Below are 27,132 nucleotides of genomic sequence, written 5' to 3'. Positions count from 1 at the left end.
GTAATGGAAAAGCCAGGAGAAAAAAATAAAGGGAGAAAATTTTTGTTTGCTCAATCTGCTTAGTCAGTAGAGTGGCACATGGCTCCTTTTGATCAAGATCAAGATAACTTGATCAGTATTAGCTGCCCACATGAAGCAAGATGAGTTAGTGATGCCACGGACCCCTCCTTCAGAGCCCAATAAGTCATCCAGAGCTATGTTGTCCTCTAACACCCTGGTCTCTAAAGAACAATGGGATGCAGGCAAGAGAGCCAGTTACTGGCCATCTGTTTAATTTATTGGGGGTAATTCTTAGACTTGGCTACCTGTTTTTCTTTTAATTTCTGTATGCTATTTTGTACATATATTACTCATCCTGTTACAAAATCAGCTCATTGTGGCTCGTGTGGATTGTGGGAGCAAGTGCTTGGGGATTCTGCAGGTGAGTAAATATCTATTGCAATTTTCACCACATCCAAGCATAGGAATTATTGTCCACAGTAGGACCTGGGGAAGAGTTTCATGGGGGAACCCTTCATTCCCTTGCAAGCCAGCCTGGCTCCCTCTGCTACACTTCAATCTCTGTGTACCTATGAATTTCAGTTTCAATGGTTTAGTGAAATTCCAGATGGTGTTAAAGGGATCATATAAACTTATAAACAAGCAAGCTTGTGTATCATGACTTACATTGGGCACCTTGGTCAATTAAATTTCTGATAGGGTAATCTCATAAATTGCCTAAAATCTTGGTCTTTTTCCCTGAAGTTACTGCTGAATGAGGTGGACCATTGCAATAATGGGAAAAGGGTATTCTTGGGAGGAACAACCAGGAAAAAATCCATCTTTAAGCAAAACTTGGTCTATTGTAATAGTTAAGGGAACAACTGCCCTTTCATTAATCCTTCCCCCCACTCTTTACTTCCTGTGGGAGTCCCTATAAAGCATGAATGTTTCTGGGAATAGGGAGATTTGGATGCCCATGCCCAACAGAGCCAGGCAGAGTAGTTTCCTTTTGGAGGCGAACCACAGTTAATGTGTTAAAGGAGGATTGTCTACCTGAAGGGGCCTCCTTCCGTGATGACCAGATCCCTATGGGAGAGTGGGTGCCTGTCTCTGACAGTGAGGAGGGAAGAGCATGGTAGTTAAGGCTGACTTTGCAGGGAAAACTGTCAAAGGTTGTAACCTAACCCTAGTAAGTATTGGAATTGCTCTACCAACTTCCCAGAGGTCATCTAATTTAAGACTCCCTTGTCCCTTAGTGTCCAGTATAACCTCTTTTCATCATTTGGGGATTCACACTTAAGAGGGGGCCTGGTATAAGGGGTTCTAGGTTCCCCTAGAACAAGGGGAAGACTTGTTGGTGATAAAATTTTTGTTTGGTTCTGGTGGAGTGTTGTTTGCAGAAATAACAGGCAATACTGAAGTCTGAGTTTGTCTTTCATTTAAATTCAGGACATCTTTGGCCTTTTGACTTGTTTTAACACCAGCGATCATTGCCAGTAAGAAGCACTGATATGCGTCAGGAGCCTCCAGTGAAACACTGGGTTGAACTCAGAACTCAACTCAGCATCCTCCCAGGTTTGCACACCATTTCTTGCCTGATTAGCTCAGTTCAATATCCCCAACCGGTGATCTTTGAGCTCAGCCAGTGTCTTCCACTGGCGGTCTGCTCAAGTTGCTATGAGGCCTATGTGGGGTGGGCAGCTTCCAGGGCACAGAGCTCCACAAACACGGTCTATGTGGCCAGGGCCCAAAGTCTCCTCTTTGAGTCATTATCACACTTTGCATTAATTGTGGGGGCTCCTTTAGTAGGGAAGCCATTTTTCCATTCCATATCATGGCATCCAATTGTTTAATTTCAGCCCTTATTAGGTGGAGCTTGCTCCCAAGTACATGCATTATATATCACCAGGCAACCCCTTTAACTAATTTTTTTTTGAAAATGTCTAACTATGCACATTGTAATAATAGTTGTGGCAATGTAACTTTATTTATTTGTATAATCAAAGCACCATTATTTGGTTAACACACATTTTTTAAATCTTTTTTTAAAAGGTACATAGATCACACAAAATGTTACATGAAAAATATAAGAGGTTTCCATATACCCCACTCCCCACATCCCCCACTACTTCCACATCAACAGCTTCATTAGAGTGGTACATTCATTGCATTTGATGAGTACATTTTGGAGCATTGCTACACAGCATGGGTTATAGTTTATGTTGTCGTTTATACTCTCTTCCAGCCAATTCAGTGGGTTATGGCAGGAAATATAATGTCCTGCATCTGTCCCTGCAATATCATTGAGGACAATTCCAAGTCCCCAAAATGCCCTCATATCACACCTCTTTTTCCTTCTCCCTGCCATCAGTAACTCCCGTGGCCACTGTCTCCACATCAATGATATAATTTATTCCATTGCTAGAGTCACAATAATTCTATAGTAGAATACCAGTAAGTCCACTTTAATCCATATTTTATTCCTCTATCCTGAGGACCCTGGGATGGTGATATCCATTCCACCTCTAAATTGAGAGGGAGCTTAGATCCCATGTGGCTGATGGATGTGATTCTCCTGCTTGGAATTTTTTTTTTTTTTAAAGATTTATTTTTATTTATTTAATTCCCCTCCCCTCCCCTGGTTGTCTGTTTTCTGTGTCTTTTTGCTGCGTCTTGTTTCTCTGTCCGCTTCTGTTGTCGTCAGCGGCACGGGAAGTGTGGGCGGTGCCATCCTCGGCAGGCTGCTCCCTCCTTCGCGCTGGGCGGCTCTCCTTATGGGTGCACTCCTTGCGCGTGGGGCTCCCCTACGCGGGGGACACCCTGTGTAGCAGGGCACTCCTTGCGCGCATCAGCACTGCGCATGGGCCAGCTCCACACGGGTCAAGGAGGCCCGGGGCTTGAACCGCGGACCTCCCATGTGGTAGACGGACGCCCTAACCACTGGGCCAAAGTCCGTTTCCCCTCCTGCTTGGAATTATAGACTCTTGATACCCTGGTGTGGTGGTTGACCTTCCTCAACTCCCTGTTAGCTGACCTGGGTAAATTCAATCAACTGGAGAGGAGGTATCACAACTCTGCTGAGGCCCAGGGCCCAGCTGGCACATAGACAGCCCAGAGATTCAAGTTTCCTGAGCATACACCAACTCCAGTGCCAACCACAGGTTCAGTTAAAGTGACAGAAGAGGCATGCAAGGAGGTCACATCTGAGTCCAACTCCATCACACTCAGTAGCACAAATTCCAAAGTAGGGCCCACTGGCAAAGCACTGAACTCCAGAGTCATCTGTCATGACCGTAGGACCTGGGTGTCTACATAACTCACAGGAGCACCACTGCCTGGGGTTGTATGTACTTTGGCTGTCTCTGGGATCCTACTGAGATGTGCATAAGTGTGACCCCTCTCATGACTTCCTGACTCACTTTGAAGTCTCTTAACCATATAAACTCATTTGTCTTTACCAGTTTCCCATTTTATTTAAGGTCTTCTTCTAGTTGCATCACCATCTGGTGCTTGGTAGTAATCCCTTGGCACTAGGTAGGTTAATCCCAGGGAGTCATGTCCCACACTGGGGGGAAGGTAATGCATTTACATGCTGAGTTTGGCTTAGAGAGTGGCCACATTTAAGCAGCATAGAGGTTCTCAGGAGATAACTCTTAGGCACTCTGCAGCTCCATGCCAAGTTGAAATTTCAAGTACACAGGGTCATAAGCATAGTCATTAGTGTCAAAGGCCCATCACTGGACCATCTTTCTTTACTGGTCTTTGCCCTTGCACTTGGGGGATTGTTGCTTTTCCATTGGGGAATGTGACAGAGCTCCTCAGGATGTGAGTTTAGCAGTCCCTCAATTGTCATGTGAAACTCTACCTACTATGACAATACCCAATGAATATTCAAATATATTTATATACCCTATATGCATGCCCTGGAGAACTCCCTCCCACCCATACATCCCGCATCAATGACACCCCACACCAATGCTCCTCCCCTGCCATAGCTGAACACCTCTGTGATCCAAAACTACTTCAAAAATGAAGCCTAATATATCGCCAAATTCAATTAATAGGAAAATGAAATAGTAATGATAGGTTTAAAGATTAGAGAAAGAATACATAATAATTTAGAAAAATGAAAATAAAGTAAAAAATAAATTGGGGTATTAAAAAAAGAAAAATAGAAACATTTTTTTTTGACATATTGTCTTTCATCACTGTAATAGGTATTGCCCTATATGTACAGAAGCCAGGTAGTCTCTTCCATTTCTTCCTTAGCGTCTACATCCTCTTTTTTTTTCCATGATTATGTCTTCAAAAAATTTTAGGTCACAGTAAAGTCACATATAGAATATAGGGGACTCCCATATACCCAACATCAAACCTTTTTCCCCCTTCCCAGGCAAAGATCTTTTTACATGTGGATGTTACATTTGCTTCAACTGATGTACAGATATTGAAACATAGCTACCAACCATGGTTACGTTATGATTTACATTATGGTTTACATTTTAGACTATACACTTTTATAAATTTTTGGTTACATTATGATTTACATTGTAGACTATACCTGTATAAATTTTTGTTGATATTTAACATGGCCTGCATCCGTTATTGCAGGATTATGCAGAACACTTTCATTGCCCCCCAGTTACCCCCTGTTCCAACTATTCTATTCTGCTCTCCCCCCCCCCCCCCCCCCGCCGCAGGGCCCACAGTGAGAACCAAGCTTCACTGCTTGAAGGACAAGATTCATAGATACTTGTAGCAATGCTGACAGCTTGACACACTAGTCTGCCCTCCCCCATTGGGAGCCACCCATGCTCTCGAGCACATCCTCCCCTCTCTTTGAGGATATCAGGCCTCCCCAGGATGGGGGCATAACACCTTCCTGCTCATTGCATGGGTCTCCACCCACTGATATAACACACTATGACATGATGAGCACTCACACACTCCCTAGAAGGCTGCCCCATGTGCACCCTATGCCAGATGCCCCCGTCAAACACCTTACACCAGTAACCCTTCCTTATTATATTTTCTGAAAAGTTTTCACAACATCATACTTTAATCACATACCTGACAACTCCCTGTGTTCACTTACTCCCCTCAACACTCCCCCCAATTCCTTGGACCATCTGACCCATACTCCAAACCCTAGACCCCGCAAGCCTGCAAAGCCCAACCAATAGTATCCCTATGCCCCCGTCTTATCCCTTCACTGCACAACTACTTACCTCCACTTTATCATAGATTTCGCCTGTGTGGGTGTTGGCTCACAACCTTCCTTTCTCCCCCAGTATCCTGTAAGCCTATCTTCAGTCTCTATCTCTCTGAGACAGCTTGATTTGCTTAATTCATATCAGAGAGTTCATGTTGTATATGTCCTTCAATGCCTGGCTTGCTTCATTCTACATAAGGTCCTCAAGATTCATCCATTTTATCCCATGTGTTAGTACTGTATTCCTTCTAATAGCTGAGTAGTATCCAATGTATATATATATATATAACACATTTGGTTTATCCATTCATCTGCTGATGGGCATTTGGGTTGATTCCAACTTTTGGCAATAGTAAATAATGCTGCTATGAACATTGGTGTGCATATATCAGCTCATGTCTTTGTTTTCAGTTCTTCTGGGTGTACATCCAGTAGAAGAATTGCTGGATCATACGGCAAATGTATAGCTAGTTTTTTGAGGAACTGACAAACTGTCCTCCAGAATGGCTGGATCCTTCTACATTCCCACGAGCAGTGGATGAGGGTTCCTATTCCTCTACATTCTCTCCAACACTTGTAGTCCTCTGTTTTTTGAATAGCCACCAGTCTAATAGGTGTAAGAAGGTATCTCATAGTAGTTTTGATTTGCATTTCCCTAATAGCTAGTAATGTCGAGCATCTTTTCATGTGCTTTTTAGCCATGTGTATTTCTTCTTTGGAGAAGCGACTATTCAAATCTCTTGCCCATTTTTTTTTTTTAAAGATTTATTTATTTCTCTCCCCTTCCCCCCCCCAGTTGTCTGTTCTCTGTGTGCATTTGCTGTGTGTTCTTCTTTTTGTCCACTTCTGTTGTTGTCAGTGGCATGGGAATCTGTGTTTCTTTTTGTTGCGTCATCTTGTTGTGTCAGTTCTCCATGTGTGTGGCGCCATTCTTGGGCAGGCTGTACTTTCTTTTGCACTGGGTGGTACTCCTTATGGGGCGCACTCCTTGTAAGTGGGGCTCCCCTACGTGGGGGATACCCCTGCATGGCACGGCACTCCTTGTGCGCACCAGCACTGTGCATGGCCAGGTCCACATGGGTCAAGGAAGTCCAGGGTTTGAACCGTGGACCTCCCATGTGGTAGACGGACGCCCTATCCCCTGGGCCAAGTCCGCTTCCCTCTTGCCCATTTTTTGAATGGCTTTTTTTTTTTTAAATATTTTTGAGATATAGGATTTCTTTATATATGCTGGATATTAGGCTCCTATCAGATACATGGTTACCAGATATTTACGCCCATTGTGTAGGCTGTCTTTTCACTTTCTTGATAAACTCCTTTGAGGTGCAAAAGGCTTTAATTTTGAGGAAGCCCCATTTATCTATTTGTTCTTTTCCTGCTCAAGATTTGGGTGTGAAGTTCATGAAGCCATTTCCTATTACTGTTTCCTGGGACTGGAGTCGTTGCCATGGTTACCAAGGGCAGGACTGCAGCCCCCCATCACCCCACACCCACAGGTCAGGACAGACAGCCTAGGTTAAGGTTATCTCCCAAGAGACAAAGAGCCTCCCACCCATAGCCCCCATCAGCTCCAGCCATGGCTTGGGTGGTCCAGGTAACCTGAATTACACGTGGAGCATGAACATTTCAAACCCTGCAGTACATCAGTGGAAATGAACTCTTATACTCATCTCAAAGAGGCAAACACTATTTTAAAAAAATGATTCATTCTCTACCATTCCAAAATACATATATATATATCTCCATGCATCTATACGTTTAAAAATTTGCCTATTTAGGTATACAATACACATACATATATATGTACATATTTTTATTTATAAATACAAACGCGTATACACATACATACATATATATGATTTCCTACACAGTAATTCAGTGCCAGTTTTACTTAATGTTCTTTAAAATGGGTTTTGAATTTTGTAATGATCAAGAACAGTCATGAGCCTTCCTACTTCAATAAAGACCACAGAGTTGGTCTCTGGGTCAGCCTCCCAAGTGGCTCAGCTCTGAGAGCAGCAGTTACAATTTCAATGTTCATTCATGTACATTAAATGTACCCTGTACATTATGGTATATGCAGCTGCTCGTGTTGTCAGAAACACAAGTATATTTGGAATAATCTCCCCTTCTTAATTTTTGTCCTGTTCTAAAAAATCCGGACATTTGTGGCTATAAAATCCTAGCTGGCACCCTGTTCTCCCTTCCCCCCGATCCAGGGACCTGTAGACAACGTGGTTTTGCCAGCCTGTCTCTGCCTTCTTTCTGAGAACTTGAAGTCTCCCAGGGTTCAGATCACATTCTCCACACGTCTCAGATCCTCACCTCTTTCTCCGGCTTCATTTCTCAAAGTCAGAGTGCAAAGATCCATGATTGAAGGAATATGGGAAGTCTGTTTTTACTTCAACATATGTATTATTTACCTGCTGAGACCAGGTTTTGTATTGGGTATTCCCCCTAAACTGTCTGTCCTGACTTGTGGGTGCCAGAGCAAAACTAACCTGTTTTGGTCTTGGTACTCTCCAGGGGATTGTTTCCTGTGGAATAGGGGCAGAATTCACCCTTTAAGATGAAATGCAGTGCTTTTGTTCCCAAATCCTATAGCTGGCTTGAGTCCCTTCATTCAAATGCAGGAATTCGGAAACTTACCAGCTCACCTGCAGTTGGAGTTAGTGTTTTAGCCTCAGGCTATTATTAAAGGGCTTTCTTCAACTAGCCCAGCACTGGGCCACAGGTTAACAATTGCAAGGGACCTGAGAACACTCAACCGTTGGGGAAATCCAGTCACTCATTTTCCCTAACCCAGAAAATACTGAGGCAGAGTATGATATTTAACTTTATGTCTTACATGGAAGTGGCCAAGTCAAAGGGAGGTGAAAGTGATTATCTTCGTATCCTAGAGGTCATAGTTAAAAGGCCATGTTACTGGATTTTGTCTAGGTTCTTAACTATGCTGCATAAATGAATTTCAAGAGCATGTAGGGTGAGTTAGACCAGTAATTTATTCAGGTAGGGAGGGACAAGAAATGGGAGAAAATAATAGCTCGTGGGCCCCAGGTTAAGAGGAAGGGGCTGAAAAATGATAAAGTGGGCTGATTTTTACAGACTACAATTCCCCGTTATAGATTATAAATGCCCAGATTTTACTTGCATGGGGATCATGGCAGAGGAAAAGCAGCCAGAGCAGGGAGCAGAGGGCAGGGACAGGGGTCCAAAGGCGAGAGAGGAGTTCAGGCCTGCACCTGCTTTTTGAACTTTTAATTACACCACCTTTGCTAATGGCAGGGGAGGGGTTCCATCTATTTGCTGTTTTGATTGATTACCCCACCCATCAATCCCCCAGGAGGGCCCAATGATAAAGTCCTTGGGGAATATCCCGGGCTTCTCCTGGCTTCTGGAGGAAGTCTGGTTCTCATTGGCAGAATCTCGGGGAGGGTCTTCCAGCAGCCGTCTTGGAGGTATCGATGTCCACGTGGACTTCTCGCCAAGTTCCAGATCCATCTACTGATGTGGGCTACGGGTGGGAGGCTCTTTGTCTCTTCAGAGATAACCTTAACCTAAACTGTCTGTCCTGACTTGTGGGATGGTAAGAGGCTGCAGTCCTGCTCTTGGTGACCATGGCAACGACTCCAGTCCCAGGAGGCAATTTAGCAATGCAAACTCTATACATACCAGTCAGTCCAGGGAAACTCTGATGGTGGTGATGCCAAAACTTTAGGGAACTTGGACTTGGCCTCAAATGGGAAATATAATATAGCCTGTGCATAAATTCAAAATCATCTAATTCTATATCCAAGTGTGCCTAGTCTCTAGAAATCCAGTTAAGAGATGTGGGCTTTAAATGTTCAGAAAGGATATAAGACTGAATGTGTATTCAAAGTTGCATCCAGACAGAATGTGGCAAGATGCTAATTCAAGCTCACCTGAGGTGTGGGCAATATGTTAATTCAAAACCTACCTGGTACTCAGGCAAAGACTTAACTAACAAAGAAAGTAGTTTTCTTTGATAAAAGCACCATTTGACTCCCCACCTGGTATTAAAGGAACTTGAAAATCTTGTTCCCCCCTCAGGTTTGCAACAGAAAGCTCCTGAGTCTGGCTGGCACGGCCAGCCATCAATAAACCATTTTTCCTTCTCAAAATCATTCATAAGTCCTGGATTTTCTATATGCAAATAATCGAGCCTCTCTCAAATTCTACAAGGTACTGATTCCCTGTCTTACTAGCTGGCTTCGGGAGGGCTGGGAGATAAGGGCCATGGCTGAGCAGAGCATGGTTTTGATCCTTGAGCCCTGGATTATGAGCGGACATACTCCTACACCCTGCCATTCCCCTTCAACCTAACTCATTCGTTCTCACTCTCCCAGCTGCTTCCTGCTCGAATTTCATACAGCAGTCACAATGATTGGGTCAAGTGTTGTCATTTGCCTTGTCACTGCTATGAGTAGGAATTTGGAAAAATACGGATGAACCCCACAGGTCGCACCTCTGAAGAAAGTATTGTGGCAAAATGGGACGGCAGTCGGACTTCCACGGGGAAGTGTTACTGAGACTTGCTCACAGGTTTCATTTTTTATGAGAACAGATGATAAAAGAACGAACAGGGAGCACAGGTACTAGCCCGAGCTCTTCATAGGTTCCCGCAGGAACTCGGAGCAGGCCTCCGCCTCGGGTGCCGCGCTCCTCCTCACGCAGAGACGGTGAGCGAGAGGCCGTGCGCTTGGGTGCCTCAGCAGGGGCGTTGTCCCGCCACCCTCCACACGGGCGAGGGCGGCGCCCAGAGCCTGGCTGCCAGGCCGAGTGTGGCGCGGAGCCCCCCGACTGCTGCCCCTTCCGTGGGACCGTCTTTCGGAACCTTCAGGGCTCACTGCGCTGAGACCACTCCACCCGGGCTGGGTCTGCTGGCGCCGAACCCCGGAGAGGAGTCCCGGGCTGCGCGGGACCGGCGCGCCTCCCGAGCCGCGGCCGCCAGCCTGCAGGGGGCGCGCGACACCCGCTGTCCTGGCGGCCGCCCGGAAGCGGCGCCCTGCTCCCCGCCGCGCGCTGCCGGCCCGCCGAGGCGCTGCTCGGGGCGCGCGCGCGGGGCCGCGGCGCTGGGTGAGGGGCGGGTCCTCCCCAGGCGCGGAGGCGCGCGCGCGGGGCCGCGGCGCTGGGTGAGGGCCGCCTCCTCCCCAGGCGCGGAGGCGCGCGCGCGGGGCCGCGGCGGTGGGTGAGGGCCGCCTCCTTCCCAGGCGCGGAGGCGCGGGCGCGGGGCCGCGGCGGTGGGTGAGGGGCGGGTCCTCCCCAGGCGCGGAGGCGCGCGCGCGGGGCCGCGGCGGTGGGTGAGGGGCGGGTCCTCCCCAGGCGCGGAGGCGCGCGCGCGGGGCCGCGGCGCTGGGTGAGGGGCGGGTCCTCCCCAGGCGCGGAGGCGCGCGCGCGGGGCCGCGGCGCTGGGTGAGGGGCGGGTCCTCCCCAGGCGCGGAGGCGCGCGCGCGGGGCCGCGGCGCTGGGTGAGGGGCGGGTCCTTCCCAGGCGCGGAGGCGCGCGCGCGGGGGCCGCGGCGCTGGGTGAGGGCCGCCTCCTCCCCAGGCGCGGAGGCGCGGGCGCGGGGCCGCGGCGGTGGGTGAGGGGCGGGTCCTCCCCAGGCGCGGAGGCGCGCGCGCGGGGCCGCGGCGGTGGGTGAGGGGCGGGTCCTCCCCAGGCGCGGAGGCGCGCGCGCGGGGCCGCGGCGCTGGGTGAGGGGCGGGTCCTCCCCAGGCGCGGAGGCGCGCGCGCGGGGCCGCGGCGCTGGGTGAGGGGCGGGTCCTCCCCAGGCGCGGAGGCGCGCGCGCGGGGCCGCGGCGCTGGGTGAGGGGCGGGTCCTTCCCAGGCGCGGAGGCGCGCGCGCGGGGCCGCGGCGCTGGGTGAGGGCCGCCTCCTCCCCAGGCGCGGAGGCGCGGGCGCGGGGCCGCGGCGGTGGGTGAGGGGCGGGTCCTCCCCAGGCGCGGAGGCGCGCGCGCGGGGCCGCGGCGGTGGGTGAGGGGCGGGTCCTCCCCAGGCGCGGAGGCGCGCGCGCGGGGCCGCGGCGCTGGGTGAGGGGCGGGTCCTCCCCAGGCGCGGAGGCGCGCGCGCGGGGCCGCGGCGCTGGGTGAGGGGCGGGTCCTCCCCAGGCGCGGAGGCGCGCGCGCGGGGCCGCGGCGCTGGGTGAGGGGCGGGTCCTCCCCAGGCGCGGAGGCGCGCGCGCGGGGCCGCGGCGGTGGGTGAGGGGCGGGTCCTCCCCAGGCGCGGAGGCGCGCGCGCGGGGCCGCGGCGCTGGGTGAGGGGCGGGTCCTCCCCAGGCGCGGAGGCGCGCGCGCGGGGCCGCGGCGCTGGGTGAGGGGCGGGTCCTCCCCAGGCGCGGAGGCGCGCGCGCGGGGCCGCGGCGCTGGGTGAGGGCCGCCTCCTCCCCAGGCGCGGAGGCGCGCGCGCGGGGCCGCGGCGCTGGGTGAGGGGCGGGTCCTTCCCAGGCGCGGAGGCGCGCGCGCGGGGCCGCGGCGCTGGGTGAGGGGCGGGTCCTCCCCAGGCGCGGAGGCGCGCGCGCGGGGCCGCGGCGGTGGGTGAGGGGCGGGTCCTCCCCAGGCGCGGAGGCGCGCGCTGCGGCCGCCCCGACGAGCGGCTTTCCTCTGAAGGAGTGGGTCCAGGACTTTCTTTCCCTGCACTGTTCCCGTGTGCTTTCTTCTCGTCGTCTCAGGTAACATTTTAGCAAGACGTGTTTTACCAAGAGTCCGTCCGTTGCGGGCTCCGCCGGCTCGGAATTTGGCCGGTTAGAGGACTTTTTACGGGCTCAGGACTCTTGCCGGAGACGGTGCCGATTGCTCCTCAGAGAGAAGGAAAACGCCGGCGCTGTCCAACGGAAAGGCACCGCATTGCGGCTTCAGGGGAGGAGTGGGCACAGCCGGTCCCCCGAGCCGGCGGCGAGCGCGAGGGGCGCTGCCGAGCGTTCCCTTTCCTTCATTATTTTACATCGGTTAACTTTTCCCGCACCGCTTACATAGTTGAAAAAATGTTGAAAAATTTATAAGTACGGGTACACAAACCCCAGCATTACTTTTATTTTTTGTCTTTTTTTAAAAAATATTAATTTCAAGAAATATGAGGTCCCCATATACCCCCACCCCCTCCCCCACTCCTCCCCCCATAGCAACAAGCATTACTTTTAAATCTTAGTTACCGCTCAGTTCTAAAGTTTATAGTAATTTTATTTTCCTGCCTTTAATAAAAGCAAACTTTTGAGTAAAGGTTTTGAAAGATTCTTTTTCATTTAAATCTTGTTTTCAAATGACAAAACTGCCACGTTGTACAATTTCTCGTGACCAGGAGAGGATCTTCAATTACTTTTAAATTTAGCTTGCTGACATGTCTTTTTGTTTCAGTGTGACTGTTACGATTTAAAAGATAGGTATATAGAGGCGACTCAGCCTGAGAATGTACTAAATACCCGTGAATTGTACACTCTAAATTGGTTAGTTGTTTGCTGTGTGAATTTACAATATATGCCACCTTCAAATTAGGATAAGTTTGCACTAAGTAACATTTATGCATCAACAGAAATAAGTTTTTTTTAACAAATGAATTTTATTGATACATATTAATAAGGCACAAATCTATCCAAAGTGTACATCAGTGGTATTTGATGTAATCACTTATTTGTGCATTTGTCACTTCAGTCATTCTTAGAGTACTTTCATTATCCCAGTAATAGTAATAAACAAAAACCAAACAAAATTCACTTCTCTATCTCTATGCTTCCCCTGTTGTACATAGTTGATTTCTTTCTCCTTCTCTCTGGGATACTGGATATTTATAATTTGTAGAAACAGGTTTATATACGCAGCACCCATACTCGTGTTTTAAATGAGGTTTTACTATCTTATACGTCCCATGTCACACTTTTAGCTTTCCCCCTAATAATATATATGATCGTAGACTTTCCCTTTCAACCACTGTCATACCCATGTAATAGCTGTGTTAGTTACGAAGACTATGTTTTCCCCATTTCTATTTACAAAATTCAGTTTTTGAAGTTCAAAACAAGAATGTGATTTTCAATACCTACTATTGTGTTCTGCTGAAAAGTACTTAAGTTGAAATTTTCCCAGGACTTAAACAATCAGTTTATTTAAGAGCCATGTCAAAGGCTGCTGTTTTTTGTAAATCATATGTATTTATTGAAAGTAAATATCTTTGGTTGAACTGCATTTAAGTAGATTTGGCCTTAATACTTCAGTAGCATGGTAGTGACATGGGCTACCATGCTACTAAAAGTCAGTTATTTTGAAATAATATCAAACATAAAAAATTGCCAGAGCAGTGGTTGTAGCTTAGTGGTTGAACTCCTCCATCTCATGTATTGTTGTAGAATTTGAGAGAGGTTCAATTATTTGCGTATAGAGATGCCAGGACTCAGGAATGATTTTGAGAAGGAAAAATGGTTTATTGACGGCGGGCGGGACTTGGGAGCTTTCTGTTTTAATCCCGAGCCCTGAACAAGATTATTGAGTCCTTTTTATACAGAGAGGAAAGGCCAAATGGTCCTTGTTTCAGTTCTCAATAGGCTTGAATTAGCATATATATCTTCCACATCTTAGGTTAAGCTTTTAGCATGGACCCCAGGCATTCTAGATAAGCTTTTAGCATATTTGGTTTGCATTTCCCTTGAATACTTAAAGTTTATAGACCTTGCATTGTTAAACTGTTTCCTGCTCACCAAGGGCAGGAATGCAGCCTTTTATCATCCCACACCCACAAGTCACAGATAGTTTAGGTTATCTCTGAAGAGACAAAGAGCCTCCCACCCATAACCCACATCAGTATGAGATCCTGGGTACAATCTCTGGTACCTCCTAAAAAAAATTGCAAGAGGTGGTACAGAGAACTCCTGACCCCTTCACTAAGAGTCCCCAGTTATTTTAATTTTACCATATTTGCCTACTAACAAACATTTCACAAAAATACCCCAGTATATAAATCTGCAAAACAAGGACACACTCCTAGAAAACCTCAAATCAGGAAATCAACTTTGCTTTAATGATGTAATCCCATTCACAGACCCCTTCAACTTCTACCTACTGTGCCATTCCCAAACTGTCTCGAAAATATCTATTTTTCCAGTCTTCTTTATCTAGTCAACTACAATATGGAACTCCTTCCTAGAGGTTCTTTCATTTTCACATCTGAGAACTTTGAGGAGCACAGATGAGCCCAATCTGTCCTCCCCCGGTTTCCTCTTGAGATTTAGGCCCTACCTTCTCAGCAAGAACTCAGCCTGAGGCTTTGCTCTCCTCAGTGCAGCCGGTCTGGAGGCACACGAGATCTACTGCCTCACCCACTGGTCCTGTGAACTTGAAAACCTGATGAAATTTTTGTCGGGTTCCCCCCATGCAAAAACATGTTTTAACTTTATAATGACATTTTACGAGGACATATTTTGATATCAGTATCGTGGCATCTATCATCCACTCATCATCCTCTCATCTGAATTGACCACTACTCTGGTGGTTGTCAAATGGTGATATTTTTGCCATTTCCAACACTACTCTTTTATTTCTTACTTGGCTTTCTACCTTACAAAGGTTTGCTTGCTTCCTGTTTATTTGTTACAGCACTAAAGATTGATTTATTCACTTTTATTCAATATGTTCTCATCTGTTATTATTTTAATGCACAAATTGTCCCAGATTACATTAGTGGGATACCCTTCAAGTTGATTCAGTGAGGCAGCATGTAAGACATCTGTACTTAGTCTAGGTGGGATTCAGGGAATAGGGGTTAAATTATTCCTGACTTCATTTTCCCAATTACATGCTATATCACAGGTCCCATTTCTTTCATCAAGTCCTGTGGGCATCCATCATTGAGTATATAAAATTCACCAATACCCTTCTAAAGTTTTACGTGGTATGCACGCTTGTCCTTATGTCAGTGCATCCTAAACCAAGGGGCTCTATTGGGCATAAATACCTCATCATGTCATTCTTTAACTTTGTTGATGGGTTCGCACTGCCTTTCGAACTAGGACCGTAAGGCTTTCGATAGTCTCTTGAGATCCTGAATGCTTCTTTCTGCTGCCCTCTGCAGTCCAGTCCAGTCCAATTGCCGGCAGTTCATTCTGCTCTCAATTTCTGCAGAGCAGTCTTCTCTTGTGGGATTTTGTACATTTTCCCAATAAACCAGTTTGTATGCCAAGCAAATTTTCTAAGACTTTGCCTAGTTAAATAAGGTTTCAGCTAGCACACATTTCTTTGCAAGGGTTTGTCCCACCTAAACAAATGAATTCCTTCAATACTAGGTAGGTAAGTTAACACTGTTATTTTCACTGTAAATTCTCTTCTAAACCAAACTGAAACACCACAGGGCAGAGGATTGGTTTGCCTGTATAATTCCATTCACTGACACAGCCCTGACTCAGAGAGATGGAAACTTCCCTTAAGAATGTTGCAAGATGGCCAGACTGGAAAGTTAAAGGGTAACATAAAAATATGAGTAATGTAAAAAATAGAATTCATGATTGCATAAAATGTATTTTTAAAAATATGCACGATTTTTTTTTCTTTCAGAGCAGTGAGTTGTTAAGAGTAAATAATATAAACAAGGCAAGGTGTGTTTCTGGGTTGGTCCATGTTGTCAAAGATACCTAATCTGTTGGGTCACAATGTGTTTCTAGGAATTGCTCCGTGTTGTCAAAGATACATGATCTGTTGGGACACAGTTGTTTAGAGTATACTTTTAATACCCATTTTAGACATGTCACCAATAACTTTTATTACTAACTTTAGTGAATTTGTTCTTCTTTATTCTTAATCAGCCTACCTGTAGGATTTTCAATTTTGTTGATCTTTTTAAAGAACCAACTTTTAGTTGTGTTGATTCTGTTGTTTTTCTGTTGTCTCATATATCTCTGCTCTCACCTGTATTTTCTTCCCTTCTACCAGCTTTGGGTGTAGTTTTTTTTTTTTTTGTATTTCCTTAATATGTAAAACTATGTTATTGATTTGAGATGGTTATTCTTTTTAAAATATGGGTGTTTGGGGCTATAAATTTCTCCAGTAGCAGTGTTTTCAGTGCATCCTGTAAGTTTTGATATATTGTGTATTCGTTTCAGTTTATCTCAAAGTGTTTTCTAATTCCCCTCATGATTTCATTTTTGACCCACTGGTTGATATGAGTTTGTTTTCAATTTCCACATATTTGTAGAACTTTTTAATTTCCTTTCTATTATTGATATCTAGTTTCAGTCCACTTTGGTTAAAGTAGATACTTACTGTTTCAGTGTTTTTACATATGTCGTGGGGTAATGTATGGTCTATTTGGGGAATGTTCCATGTGCACGTGAGAAGAATATGTTCTACTGGATCTAGTTGGCTTTTAGTGTTCAAGCCCTCTTTCCTTATTGATTATGCCTAGGTTTTTTATCCATTTGTGAAAACGGGAAATTAAATTCTCCAACTATTGTGGTAGATCTATTTCTCCCTTCAAATCTCTAACTTTTTCCCTCCATATATTTAAGTGCTGTATTCTTTACATATATATTCATAACTATTATATGTTCTTGATATATTAACCCTTTTATAGATTTCTAAATACTTCATCTTTTGTAACCATGTTTTAATTTTGTTTACTATTACTCTAGTGAGTCTGACTCACTTTTGGGTATTATTTGCATGCAGTAGGTCGGTATTGTTTTCCATTTTTTCCCTTTCAACTCCTTTGGGCCTTTAGATCTAAAGTGGGTCTTGGGGAGGGGTTGGAGCTTAGTGGTTGGTTCCTGTATATGGGGCCCTGGGTTCAATCCCTAGTACCTTCTAAAAAAAAACATTTAAGTGGGTCTCTTATAGGCAGTAAATGGTTACATCATCATTTTTTTATATCACACTCTGCTTTAATGGAGTAATTGCTTTAAATGAAATAATATTAAACTAGGTAATTAGAGCAGAGACTGGCATAATGTATAAAATTGCTTACAACAAAAGAATTAAAATTTCCACTTTTTAAAATATGTATTTTTGGTTAATGTTTATTTATTTCTCTCCGCTTCCCCCCTGTTTGTTCTCTGTGTCTATTTGCTGCGTTGTCTTTGTCTGCTTCTGTTGTCAGCGGCACGGGAATCTGTGTTTCTTTTCATTGCGTCATATTATTGTGTCAGCTCCCTGTGTGTGCGGTGCCATTCCTGGGCAGGCTGCACTTTCTTTTGTGCTGGGCGGCTCTCCTTACGAGGCGCAGTCCTTGTGGGTGGGGCTCCCCTATGCGGGGGACACCCTGTGTGGCACGGCGCTCCTTGCACGCATCAGCACTGTGCATGGACCAACTGCACACTGGTCAAAGAGGCCCCAGGTTTGAACCGCGGACGTCACATGTGGTAGACGGATGCCTTAACCACTGGGCCAAGTCCGCTTCCCTGGTTAATGTTTTTAATTGATACTTTACAGTGTACCATTTTAATTCCCTTCTCATCTCTTTTTTTCTATTTTTTCTTTAACATTATCGAAATAATTTCTAATTTACAGGACAATTGCAAACATAAAGACCTCCAATGTACATCCGTGCTTCTTGTACCCAGAACCACCTCTTAATTTAACATTTTGCTACCTTTGCAATTCCTTCCTTCTTTCTTCTTCTCTCCTAAACATTTAAGAAGAGATTGGATAGACCATGCTCCTTGAACACAATATTTCCATGTACATTTCCTAAGAGCTAGCATATTCACTAATGTAACTACCTTACATACATTTAAGTTAAAAACATTTAATATTGCTATAAGGCATAGTCTATATTCCAATTTTTAAAATATGTCCCAATAACGTCTCTTTGAGTGTTTCCTCCTCCATTATTAGATCCCATCTAGGATCATGTATTGCATTTAATTGTCATTGACTTTAGTTGCTCTGTTAATTGTGAAAACATATATACAATATACACTTTCCCATCTCAGCCACTCCCAAGCATACCATTCAGTGGGATTAGTTACACTGACAATAATATAAACTCCACACCATCCATTACCAGAACTTTCCTATTATTACCTAAACAGAAATCCTGTACCCATCATGCATTAACTTCTCCTTGCCCCTCTATCCTGCACCAGGAAAGCTATAATTTACTTTCTGTCTCTGAACTTGCATTTTTCCAGTTGTTTCAAAGAAGTGAGATCATACAATATGTCTCTGTGTTGGACACTTCACTTAATGCTATGTCTTCTAGTTCATCCATGTTTTAGCATTTAGCAGGACTTCTTTTTACAGCTGAATAATAATCCATTGTATGCGTAGACCACAATTTTTATTGCCTTATCTGTGAATTAATACTTGGGTTGCTTCCATCTTTTAGCTGTTACGAAAATGCTGCTGTGAGCATTGGTGTACAAAACTATCTGTTCGAGTTCCTGCTTTTCCATTCTTTTGGGTATGTACCTCGAAGTATAATGTCAGATCATGCGAAGTTATATGTTCTCTAAACTGTTTTCCTAGTGGTTGTCTCATTTTTTATTCCTCCCAACTATGTATGTTCCTGATTTTCTGCATCTTTGCAAGTATTTATTTATTTACTTATTTATTTTTAATTTAAAATTTTTTTATTAAATTGTCTTTTTTTTTTAAAGATACATAGATCACAAAAAATGTTACATTAAAAAATGTCTCCTCAGTGTGAGGTGCCATATCTCATTATGGTATTTTTTTTTTTAAGCTTGTTCTTGAGGTACCATATATACTTCTCAAAGTAACTTTAACAGCTTTCAAGTGGACATTTCAATGAGATTAATTACATTCATGATATTGTGCTACCATCACCAATATCCATTACCCCAACTTCTTCATTACTTAAACAGAAACTGTACCCATTAAACAATAACACCTTCCTCTCAACCCCTCCAGCCTTTGAAAACATATGATCTACTATCTGCCTCTATGAAATGTCCTTCTTCTAGTTATTTCATATAAACAAGATCAGACAATATTTGTCATTTTGTGTCTGGCTTATTTTACACATCTTTATGTCTCCAAGGTTCATCCATGTTCTAGTGTGCATCATAATGTCATATACTTTTATGTCTGAATAATATTCCATTGTTTGTATACCACTTTTTGTTTATTCATTCATCTGTTAATGGCATGTACTTTGAACATGCTGTTGTAAACACTGTGTACCAAAAACTATTAGAGTCCCTGCCTTCAGTTCTTTTGAGTATACACCAAGATGTCGGATTGCTGGGTCATATGGTAATTCTGTTTTCAACTTTCTGTGGAACTGCCAAGCTGATTTCCACAGTGTCTGCACCATTTCAATGCCACTTGCAGCAATATATTAGGATTCCTATTTCTCTGTATCTTCACCAACTTTTCTATTTTTCATTTTTTTAAAAATAGCCATCTAGTGGATGTGAATTGGTATTTCAGTGTGATTTGATCTATTTCTCTGATAACCAGTGATGTTAAGCATCATTTAATGTTCTATTGTGTAGTTGTATATCTTCTTTGGAGAAATTCTGTTTAAATCACTAGTAAAGCCTTATTGTCCTTGGCTTTACTACATCAGGAGGTTTTTTTTTAAAGGAATTTTATTAAGTATTCACATGTTATACAATCCATCTAAAGTGTACATTAAATGGTTTTTGGTATAATAACAGCATTGTGCATTCATCTCTTCAATCAATTTTAGAGCATTTTCGTTACCCAGAAAAGAAAAACCTCTTACCCCTTAGCAGTCACCACTCAATCCCGCTATCCTTCCCCTTCTGGACATAACCACTATCTAATTCCATCTCTATAAATTTATTTATGTTTATGTTTTATATAAATGGAGTCTAAAAATATGTAGTATGTTGTGTCTGGTTTCTTAGCTTAATTTTTTTTTCTATTAATGGAAGACATATTAATAGATTACTATTCTGTACAGTCCATAGCTTGCTTTATGTGTATTTTCGCCAAATACCACTCTTTTATTTAGCACGAACCTAAACTTTCCCTTGCAACCACAATCAACCCATATATTAGCACTGTTAATTAAAATCACCGTAATGAGCTTTCTTTATCTATTTCCAAACATGAACAGTCAACTGTATTACAAATCCTGTACAAATTAAGCCTCAGCTTCCCATTCTCTACCCTTAGTCTATCTTCTGGTTACCTATAGTCTAGCTGTTAACTCCATGAATTTGCTCATTATATTTAATTCATATTGTGAGATCATATAATATTTGTTCATTTGTGTGTGGCTTGTTTTACTCAATATAATGTCTTCAAGGTTCATTCATGTTGTCACATGTATCAAGAATCCACTTCTTCTTACAGCTGAATAATATTCCATCACATGCATATACCACATTTTGTTCATCCATTCATCTAATGGATTGTTTATATCTTTTGGCAATTGTGAATAATGCTGCTATAAACATTGGTGTGCAAATGTCTGTTCTAATCCCTTCTCTCAATTCTTCTGAATATGTACCTTCTAGCAGACTGAAAGATCATATGACAGCTATATTTAGCTTCCTTAGGAACCACCAGTCTTCCACAACATTGCACCATTGTACAATTCCACCAACAGTAAATAAGTTTTTCTGTTTCTCCACATCCTCTCCAACACTTGTAGTTTTCTGTTTTTTAATAGCGGCTATTCGAATAGGTATGAAATACTCTTTCATTGTAGTTTTAATTTGCATTTCCCTAATAGTTAGTGATGTTGAACTTTTTTCCATGTGTGTGCTTCCCCCCCCGTTTGTATTTTTGCTTTGGAAAAAAATGTCTATTAAATCTTTTGCCCATTTTTAATTGGATTGTTTGTCTTTTTATCATTGAGTTGTAGGATCCTTTTATATATCATGGATATTAAGCCCTTTGCATTGGGAGGCTTTTGATAACTGACATTATACTTAACCTGTTCTTGGTCTTTTGAGATCATCTATTCTTGAGTCAGTTTAGTCAGTGTGTGTGTTTTTGGGAATTTGTCCATTTCATGTAAGTTAATTTGTTAGCATACAGTGATTCTTAATATCCTCTTATAATCCTTTTATTTCTGTAAGGTCAGCAGTTATATTCCCCCTTTCAATGCAAATGATCTTTATTAAATGCATCCTCTCCCTTTTTTTTTTGTCAGTCTAATGTTTGTCATAAGTTTGGGTATTTTTTTGTTTTCATTTTCATTCATCTCTAGATATTTCTAAATTTCCTGCTGATTTCTTTGACCCATTGGGCCCTTAAAAGTGTATTGTTTAACTTCCACATATTTGTTATTTTCCAGTTCTCCTGTTAAGGATTTTCAGTTGCATTTCATTGTGGTCAGATAAGATACTTTATATGATTTTAATCTTTTTAAATTTATTGAGACTTATTTTGTGATATAACATATAGCCTGTTCTGGGATATGATCCTTGTGCATATGTACTCTTGTTTTCAGATTTGTGTTACATATTTCTTACACACACACACACATACTCTCTCTTTTATACACATCTATATAGGTCTGCTAGTTGTAGTTAGTACATAGTATTATTCAAGTCCTCTATTTCCTTTTTGGCCTTCAGTTTGAAAGTGCTAGCCAATACTGAGAGGGTATATTGAAGTCTTCTACTATTAATATAGAACTACCTATTTCTCCCATCAAATCTGTGAATGTTTGGTTCATATATTTCAGGCCTCAGAATTATGTGCATATATTTTTATAATTGACCCTTTTATCAATCTATAGAATCTTTCCTTGTTCCTTCTAAGAGTATTTGACTTTAAGTCTATTTTGTCTGATGATAATTTAACCATCCTCACTCTCTTGGTTACTGTTAATATATTCATGGAATATTTGTTCATCCTTTCACTTTTAACCTCCTTGTGTCTTTGAATTTAAGATGTGTCTCTTGTAAGCAGAATATGATTGTCGTGCTTTTTTATATATTCTTCTAATTTCTGCCTTTTGACTGGAATATTTAAGCCATTTACTTTTTAAATTTATTTTTTATTGTCTTTTTAAAAAGATACATATATCACAAAAAAGATTACATTAAAAAAGAAACGAGGTTCCCACCTTCTCTCCACTCTTCCCACATCAGCATCCTCTTTCATCAGTAGGGCACATTCATTGCATTTGATGAATACATTTTGGAGCACTGCTACACTGCCTGGATTATAGTTTACATTGTAGTTTACACTCTTCCCCTGTCCATTCAGTGGGTTATGGCAGGATATATAATGTCCTGCATCTTCCCTGCAATACCATTCGGGACATCAAAGTCCTGAAAATGCCCCCATTTCCTCTACTTCCCTCTTCTTGCCCTCAGCAACTCCTGTGGCCACTATCTCCACATCAGTGATACTAAGAGTTACCTCCCAAGAGCCTCCATGTTGCTCAAATGTGGCCACTCTCTAAGCCAAACTCAGTGTGTAAATGTATTACCTTCCCCCCAGCATGGGACATGACTCTCGAGGATGAGCCTCCCTGGCACCGAGGGATTACTACCAAGCACCAGATGGTAATGCAACTAGAAAAAGACCTCAAATAAAAGGGGGAAATCATAAAGACAAATGAGTTTGAGTTTATATGGCTAAGAGACTTCAAAATGAATTGGGAGATCATCAGAGGGGTCGCTCTTACACAAGTCTCAGCAGGATCTCAGAGACAGCCAAAGTACATACAACCCCAGGTAGTGGTGCTCCTGAGGGCTACAGAGACACAGTTTCTACGGTCATGGCAGATGGTTCTGGAGTTCAGTGCCTTGCCAGTGGGCCCTACTTTGGAATTTGTTCTTCTGAGTGTGATGGAGTTGGACTCAGATATGACCTCTCTACATACATCTCTTCTGTCACTTTTCCTCACCTGTGGTTGGCTAGGGTTGGTATATGCTCAGGAGACTTGAATCTCTGGGCTGTCCATGTGTCAGCTGGGCCCTGAGCCTCAGCAGAGTTGCAACTCTTACTCTCTGGTTTGTTGGACTTACCCAGGTCAGCTAACAGGGAGGTAAGGATGGTCATCCACCACACCAGGGAACTGAGAGAGTCTACAACTGCAAGCAGGAGAATTCCACCCATCAGCCACCTGGGATCTAAGCCCCCTCTCGATTTAGAGGTGGAGTGGACATCACTGTCTGAGGGTCCTCAGGATGGAGGAATAAAGTATGGATTAGAGTGGACTTACTGGTATTCTACTTTAGAATTATTGTGACTCTGGCAATGGAAGAAATTGCAAGCCATTTATTTTAAAAATAGCTACTGGTAATGCAGGACTTCTGCCATGTTGCTATTTAGTTTTTGTAAGTCTTACACTTTTTTATACCTCAATTCATTCTTTACTGCCTCCTTTTGTATTTAGTTGATCTTTTGTAGTAAACTAGCTGGAATCACTTCTTATTTCCTTTTTTGCATATTTTTCTGATATTTTCTTTGTGGTTACCATGGGGGTTAAGTTAACATCCTAAATCTATAACAATCTCTTTAGATTTGATACCAACCTAACTTGAATATCATCCACAAACTTTGTTTCACTACTCCTCCATCCTCCCTTCTTTACGAAGTTCTTATCACAGATTACATCTTTATTTCTTTTGAGTACCAAACCATACATGGATGATTACTTTAAGGCATTTACATGGTATATTCTTTACCAAAAGATATAATAAAATAGTACTTGTATTTATAATTACCCAGATAATTACCTTTACTGGATATCTTTATTTTTTCCTGCTGCTTTGATCATCTGTCTAGTGTCCTTTCCTTTCAGTCTGAAGAATTCCCTTTAGTTTTAATTGTAGGGCAGGTCAAGTGGTGATGAATCCTCAGCTTTTGTTTATCTGAGAATGTCTTAATCTTCCTCTCAGTTTTGAAAGAGAGCTTGTCTTGATAGAAAATTCTTGGTTCTGATTCTTTCAGCAGTTTGTAAATATTTCTTCCCACTGCCTTCTTGCCTCCAATGTTTCTTTATATTTTTTAAAAGATACTTGGATTATATAAATGTTACAGAGAATATATCAGGGATTCCCATATGCTCTGTTCCCCCTATCTCCCACATTTTCCCACATTAGTAACATCTTTCATCAGTATGGTACATTTATTGCAATTGATAAACACATTTTAGGGCATTGTCACTAAGCATGGATTATAGTTTGCATTGTAGTTTACACTCTCTCCCATTCGACTCTAGATTGTGGCTGGATATATAATGGCCTGTATCTGTTGTTGTATTGTCATTCAGGATGATTCCCAAGTCCTGAAAATGCCCCCCATTACACCTATTTTTCTCTGTCCCTAATCCCAGAACATCTATGGATCACTGCCTCCACAATAATGGTATTTCTTCTGTTGCTAGAATCATAGTAAATCTGTAATATACTAGTAAGTTTATTTTAGTCCATAGTTTATTTCACAATCCTGAGGACTCTGGTATGGTGATGCCCACTCCACCACTATTTGAAGGGGTCTTCAATCCCATACATCCGGTGAATGGGACTCTCTTGCTTGCAGTTATAGGCATTCTTGGTTCCTTGGTATGTTATTTGTCCATCGTCTCCTCCCCATTAGTTGTTCTGGGTGAGTCCATTGAACTGGATTATCTAAGTATCTAAAAGATACTTAGATTCCATAAAATGTTACATAAAAAATATCAGGGATTTCCATATGCCCCCACTCCTCACACCTCTCACTTTTCCCCACATTAACAACTTCTTTCGTTAGAGCAGTACATTCATTGCAGTTGATGAACACATTTTGGAGCATTGCCGTACAGCTTGGATTATAGTTTACACTGTTGTTTACATTCTCTCCCACTCCATTCTGTAGGTTATGGCTGAATATTTCATTTCCTGTATCTGTCTTTGCAATGTCATTCAGGACAATTCCAAGTCCCAGAAATGCCCCCATATTATACCTCTTTCCCTCTTCCTGCCTTCAGCAACTCCAGTGGCTACTCTCTCCACATCAGTGATATAATGTCTTCCATTCCTTAGAATCATAACAGGTCAATAGTAGAATACCAGTCCACTCTAGTCCGTATTTTTTCCCCAGTCCTGAGGATTCCTGGATGGTGATGCCCACTCCACCTCTAATTGAGAGGGGTTTTGTTCCCATGTGGCTCATGGATGGGATTCTCTTGCTTGCAGTTGTAGACTCTCTCAGTTCCTTGGTATGGTGGTTGACCATCCTCACCTTGTTAGTTGTCTTGGGTGAGTCCAATGAGCTGGAGAGTAGGTGTTGCAACTCCACTGAGGCTCAGGGCCCAGCTGCCACATGGACAGTCCAGAGATTCAAGTTTCTTGGACATAAACTTATCAATTCTAGTGCCAACCATAGGTTCAATAAAAGGGACAGAAGAGGCATGTGTAGAGAAGTCACATCTGAGTCCATCTCTGTCCCATTTGGAGCACAAAATCCAAAGTAGGGCCCACTGGCAAGACACCAAACTCTAGAGCTATCTGCCTTGACTGTAGGACCTGGTGTCTCCGGAGCCCTCAGGAGCCCCACTATTTGGGGTAGTATCTGCTTTGGCTGTCTGTGAGATCATGCTGAGATGTGCATAATTGTTACCTCTCTGATGAGCTCTCAATTCATTTTGAATTCTTTTAGCCATATAAACTCATTTGTTTTTACCATTTCCCCCTTTTATCAAGAGTCCATCAATGGATCATCCTTCTTCACTAGTCATTGCCCCTGTGCTTGGGGGATTGTTGCTGTTTCATTAGAGAATGTGGCAGAGCTCCCCAGGATGGAAATTCAGTATTCTTTTGGTGGTTGTGTGAATCTCAACTCACTGTGGAAATGTTCCATGAATATTTGAACATATTTACGTACTTTATATGTATGCCCGGATGAACTTCCTCCTATGTATCTCCCATCACTGACATCCCACACCAATGATCCTCCCTTGCCATAGTTGTAACCCTTCTGTCATCTAAAACTTCTTAAAAAATGAAGCCAAGAATATTGCCAAATTCAATTAATAGGAAAATGAGATAGTAATGATAAGTTTAAAGATGAGAAATAAAATACAAAATTTAGAAAAACTAAAACCAAAAGTAAAAAAAAAATTGGGTATTAAAAAATGAAAAATATTAAGAAAGAAATTTTTTCTGATGTTTTGTGTTTCACCACTATAATAACTGTTGTCCTGTATGTACAGTGGTATTGTCTTCCATTTCTTCCTCAGTGTCTTTCTTTTTTTTAATTGTGTCTTCAAAGAAGTTTTAGGTCACAATAAAGTGACCTAAATACAGAATACAGGGGACTTCCATACCCAGCATCCTCCCCCTTCCCCCTTCCCTATTAATGACCTTTTTACATGTAGATGGTACATTTGTTACATGTATTGAAACATAGCTACTAACCGTGGTTGGTAGTTTACATTATGGTTTAGATTTTAGACCATATACTTTTATAAATTTTTTATGAAATTTGGCATGGCCTGTATCGATCATTGCAAGATTATGTAGAACACTTCCATTGCCCCCTAACCACCCCCTCTTCCATCTATTCTATTTCTCCCTAACCCTCCCCTCAGGGCCCACAGCTACTACCAGGCTTCCGCTCCATGAAGGAAGAGATTCATAGATACTTACTCGGGGCTTGACAACACTGGTCTGTCCTCCCCTATTAGGAACCACCCATGCTCTTGAGAGACACCCTCCCCATCTGTTTGAGACCATATCGGGCTTCCACAGTATGGGAGTCCAATTCCTTCCCACTCATGTGTGTCTCTCCCCATTGATACAACACACTATGACAAAATGATCGCTTGCACGTTCTCTAGAAGACTGTCCCAAGTGCGCCCTGTCCCAAATGCCCTCCATCCAACACTCTAAACCAGTAACCCTTCCTTGTCATATTGCCAAAAGAGCTTTCCCAGCATTGTGGTTCCAACTATGTACCCACAAATCCCTAGTGTTTATCTGCTCCCTCCCCAATTCTTCCCCCATTTCGATGGACCGTCCAACCTGTCTTCCCCACTCTAGCCCCCTGGATTTTGATGAAACT

At 43.3% G+C, this 27,132-nt stretch overlaps 1 protein-coding gene across 18 annotated transcripts in view; it reads left to right on the top strand.

Annotated features, from left to right (window-relative positions):
- Window positions 1-27,132, top strand: part of LOC101418824 (zinc finger protein 596-like) — an 85,098-nt gene that overhangs the window by 5,554 nt on the left and 52,412 nt on the right. For 8 of the 18 annotated variants that reach the window (XM_071218395.1, XM_058306447.2, XM_071218391.1 and 5 more), the window contains exons 2-3: window positions 1,432-1,557; window positions 18,515-18,589. The exons of 1 other annotated variant lie outside the window; for it this stretch is intronic. The gene's annotated coding sequence lies outside the window, so the exon portion shown is untranslated. Of the gene's footprint in view, window positions 1-1,431; window positions 1,558-11,723; window positions 11,883-18,514; window positions 18,590-27,132 lie in introns of those variants that run through there. 9 more of the 18 variants (XM_023591533.3, XM_071218392.1, XM_071218390.1 and 6 more) reach the window with 6 other exon arrangements.

This window comes from Dasypus novemcinctus, chromosome 11, assembly GCF_030445035.2.
Source record: "Dasypus novemcinctus isolate mDasNov1 chromosome 11, mDasNov1.1.hap2, whole genome shotgun sequence".
Classification (NCBI taxonomy): Eukaryota; Metazoa; Chordata; class Mammalia; order Cingulata; family Dasypodidae; genus Dasypus; species Dasypus novemcinctus.
Note: the sequence above shows the minus strand (reverse complement) of the source record. Positions and strands in the feature narration are given on the sequence as shown.